Source organism: Jaculus jaculus, chromosome 3 (assembly GCF_020740685.1).
Source record: "Jaculus jaculus isolate mJacJac1 chromosome 3, mJacJac1.mat.Y.cur, whole genome shotgun sequence".
NCBI classification, from domain to species: domain Eukaryota; kingdom Metazoa; phylum Chordata; class Mammalia; order Rodentia; family Dipodidae; genus Jaculus; species Jaculus jaculus.
The window spans coordinates 108,046,958-108,051,793 of record NC_059104.1 but is presented as its reverse complement, the minus strand read 5'-3'; the positions used below and the strand labels follow the sequence as shown (position 1 = coordinate 108,051,793).

Genomic DNA, 4,836 nt, shown 5'->3' with positions numbered 1-4,836 from the left:
TCAATTCAGATAGTTTTTCAATCATGAGGGAAGGAAGGCAAAAGTCTTCCATTGAATGTCAGTGTGCAGTATATGTCATTGCAGCTCATTATTAGTTTTAATTGTGAGTTAGGGATTTCTGAAGTCCATAGATTCATGAAATTCCATATAATTGGCCTCAAACTCTTGTGACTTCACTCTCTGGGTGCTGGAATCACATGCATGTGTCACCCAATTCAGTTCACTTTGATTATAGCGCATCACTTATACTGCTGGTAACTATAAAGCCAAGGTTTCTATGTGTTCTTCATTCCAACTCCTCTCCCATACTTTTGTAGCCTGGAGGGGAGCCCACAAGTAGCTTAGTCCACACTTGCTAATCATCCCCCTCCTTGTATCTTTGTCCACATAACTAAAGCTCCCAAAGTCATTTATAAGCACCAGTTACAACCATACTGATCATTGCTCTGTATCATCCTAGGTGTCTTGTCAGCACAGACACCAAAGGATCCACAGCACAAGGTAAAGCACCATTTTTTATCTTCTATGGAAATACATCTCTGTGTCTCAGCCAATATGAATAATTCTTGCACAGACATTTGTTACTGGGTGGTGTGGAAACGAATTGAACTCATCTGCAAAGCAATTAATGACTATCTAGGACAATTACTATCACCACATTCTTGTAAGTGTATATTAGAAGGATTTCCCTAAGGAATTATTTTCCTTCTCTTACCAAGGACTTTGTACTGTGTAAAGAGTCTTAAGAAGTCCACTGAGCATGAAAATTATTACCCTTTGTAGTGGTGTCTTTTGTGACAGCTGTTTAGCTATATGGCCATTGATTGAACCCACTATTCTCCTGTCTGTTTTCCTATGTTATCAAAAGAAATCTAAACCTACATAAATAAAGTGAGTGGGATATCCTCATTCTCACCTTGTCACGTTTTCTATATTTGCAGGACTCTACGACATTGGAGCCTGGTATGTATTCTAAATTAGTAATAGGTTTGAGAATCATCCTACCATTTCAGTGCCAAGATTTGTGACCTGACTTGCTGACACGAATGAGGGCTCGGTGTGGGAAGCCAATGAGATGAAACAATTCTTTCATGAAGACTGTATGGATATTCAGTGCAAAAGTGAGGTTTGATCTGAATGTATTGAAATGTTCTTGGAGATGTCAAGAAGATCTTAACAATTTATATGCCTTTCAAAAATGTGAGGAGAATGATGGGAGTCTTCCATTGTGTGATAGTGCACCTTGTACACCATTTCTGCTTCATTGTTCATTTTGTGAAAGGATGTCATGTTTACTGTGAACCTGAGATGGCCTCAAACTCTTGTGGGTCCACCTTCTGAATTCTGGGATTAGAATCATGTGCCACACCACTCAATTCAGCTTGATCATTGCATATTAATTACAGTGAATTTATCATCAAGTCCAAGTGTACTATGAGTGATTACTTCCTGTATGTTTCCCATCCTCCTTCTAGTCAGGAAGTTGTTACATCAGCAGCTCCCACTTTCTATACAGCTCTATACCATCATGTATATATATGGAACACCCTTGAGTGACTCATAAACACTAATTACCAATAAAATAACAGTAGTTTTGTTTCCCTCTAGATGTTATGGCAGTCAAAATTCCAGGAGAATCAGAAAACAATGTAAGAAAACTTTAAAAATAATTACATAGAAATGTAGAAACACGGTTAGTCTATGTGCATTACTCTTAGACAGAAGTATATTCTGGGTTGGGTTCACTTGACTGGCAATCTCCTACCAATTGATTTATTACTCTCTTCTATAGTTAATGTTGTCACATCTATGATAAATGAATGGTACAGTGTTTACCTCACAAATGATATTCCTTCTTGTTCCAAAAATTGTATTTGATTGTGTAAATGTCTGAGTGGTTAAAGGAACTTGCTTTTAAAGATGGCCAGGACAGCTTTGATGCCCCAGTACCAACATAAATCTAGACTCACACAGTGGTGCATACACTTGTTTTCAGGCCCAAAAGTCCTGGAACCCTAGAGCAGCTATACTATCTCATTCAGACTCTTTGAAACAAATTTTAAAAGAAATTTACAGAAAAGGATTTCGATTTCAATGAAGGTAGAAATGAAGTTGTCATACATACTATATCTGAAATCCACTAGCTTTTTGAAATGGTGGCTTATGTGACAGCTTTGTAGCAATGTCGCCATTGATTAAATGTACTGTGTCTCTGTCTGGTGTGCTATGTTATCACAATATTCCAGACTTAGGTAAAGTATACAGTATGCCCTGAACAAACAGTATTTCTTTTCTATAATTTCAGGATACCAGCAGATCAGAACATGGTATGTACTCTGAATCAAGTCATTTCTTATGGAAGTATCTTACTGTTTCAGTCTTGAGATCCCTGGATCTGAGTTCCTGCTAGGAATGAGGGTTAAGTGTGTGGTATTGAGGTGAAAAGGTTCTGCCCTGATATGTATATTGAATATCTATGGAAAACTGAGGTTGATCCTGTAGGAACCAAAGTTGCATTATGTGTAGGATGGAATAGATTCTCCACTGTCCATATTGACTTTCTTCTGGAAGTTTCTAATGTAGATACATGGAATTTCAGAAATTCCACATGTATCAACTGTGAAGGTGGGCTGGGGAAATGGCTTAACAGTTGAAGCATTCTCCTTCTCAGTCTAAAGAGCTAGATTTGATTCCCAAAGAGGCACATAAGCCAGATGCACAAGGGGCACATGTGTCTAGTTTTCATTTGCAGTGGCTATAGGCCCTGGCATACCTATTCTCTTTTCTCTCTGCCATTTTGTCCTTCTCTATCCAGCACTTAAATAAATAAAATATTTAAACAATAGTGAAGATTCCTATCAGATGATTCTTGTCAGATCCAATCCTGAGGACCCAGGATCAGTTAGGTTGTACCTTCTGCTCAGGAGACTATACATGTCTGAAAGGTATTTGTAAGGACAAGGGAATATGTATGGAGGCTCTTGTACTATCCTTTTTCAACAGCATAATTGTAAGCAGTGCTGTATACCCATTGGATGTGCCTTGCTTCTGGCTCTAAAGATGACCTTTCTTTGAGGGCCTACTCCTACCTGTTTCTACCTCTGCCCAAACTCCAGGCCTTTGGTAATTCTCTTAAAGAACTGTGCCCATGAAGTGTTGTATTAGGTTTTAATCAGTGACCTGCTTACAAGAAATGTAACAGGAACAAGTCTCACATAGCACTGACATGAACCTGGGGATGAGGGCTTAAAGAGTGAGCCAATGGAAAGAGATCTTTTCTCTCTTCCTACCGGGACTTACAGCAGTGCATTAATGTTCCTCTCTCCTCATTGATTCTGGTTAGGAGTGCATGAACAACTATCTAAAATGTACTGGGGAGGGTAAATTTGGCACTCTGTGTTTTCATGGTCACTGATGCCACTCCCCAAACAATTTTATTTTGAATACTCTTGAACCATTGTCTATGAGACATTGAGGATATTTCTTTTAAGAATTTGTATTAGATTCCACTTAGCATGCATTATGACCCAGATGTCTTAATGAATTTAAAATATCATCTTTCTGGTTTTCAAAGGGACTATTGTAAATGATAAGACCCTAGTCCTTTTTCAAGACTGTGTCCTTTTCCACAATAACAGAATGTGAATGGCCCAGGTACTCATTTCTTTGCAGATTCTTTATTGTTGCAGCCACTGAATCTGATATTCAACTCACAGTCATATACCCAGTATGCTCTAAGTAAAACATAAGACTCTCACCTGTGGTTAACAGTTATTCTATTATCTTCCTAGTTGGCGATGTTACTGCTTATGATCAGCCACACACCAATAATGATGAAGACAGTGAAGCCAATGACAAGGTAAGGCAACCTTTCCTTGTCTGAAATAAAAATGTTGCTATCTTCATTTCCTGTTGTAGCTGAACTTGGCCATGAATATATGACACTAAGCATTATAGATATTTACAAGTATTACCATTGTGTTTTCTGAAATGGTAGAATAGGTCCTTTCAGAGTGTTGAGCAAAAGGTCATTTTCAAATGGGGAACTTAGAAATTTACCAATTCATCCTTGATTTCAAAAGTCTTTACAAATACCAGTGCAGGTTACACAATGCCTATTGTCCTAACTTCCCTTGTCTGTAGCATTCTTATTTAGATTAAAATTTGAGTTATTTTTACTCAAATGTGGACAGGCCTATTTTATATGTTCCAAAGCAGCACATATATTTTGTCTAAGTAGCCTCCTCTGAAACTTCTATGGTTTGAATAGAGTTAAGGGTATTCCCTGAGGTAAGTGTGGTGGAAGATTCTTATGTCTAGTATGTAGTGTTGATAATACCTTTCAGTCATGAGACCCAGTGTAGACAATGGGAACATACAGATACCTCACATTCACCTTTAGAAAGGAGGACATTCAAGCAAGAATGGGATGTTTCTAATGTAGCTGTGTAACTTAGGGATTTTCAATGAAGGTCAAACAGACAAAGCTGGGCTTTGAAACAGCATAAGTTTCAAATGTACTCTTTTTCACAAAGTACCCAGCACCATATGCCCTGTGGCCGGAAGACATGATAGACTAATCCATTCTTAGACTGGCTGTTCATTTCTCTCCTAGATCCCATTTTCCCAAGTCACTGGGAGAACCAAAGAATGTGGGCAAAGTGAACACAGCTTGATCTAGAACTCAGATTATTTTTTTTCTTCTCTCCATTACAGGTTGGATCAAGGAAGACGACATTGTGTATGTATTCTGAAATCACTTTCTAAAGACATGTTTTAAATAAGAATGATGTAAATATTAGGTTTCCTTTCTTTCTGGTTCACCACTATGATCTC

The 4,836-nt window shown here is 38.0% G+C and overlaps 1 long non-coding RNA gene across 1 annotated transcript; it reads left to right on the top strand.

Moving 5' to 3' along the window:
- The first annotated feature begins 460 nt into the window (after window positions 1–460).
- Window positions 461–3,823, top strand: LOC123459293. Its single transcript, XR_006636197.1, has 5 exons — window positions 461–501; window positions 942–963; window positions 1,609–1,649; window positions 2,306–2,327; window positions 3,792–3,823. It is a non-coding gene; the product is annotated as an uncharacterized LOC123459293 (long non-coding RNA).
- Window positions 3,824–4,836: the final 1,013 nt, after the last annotated feature.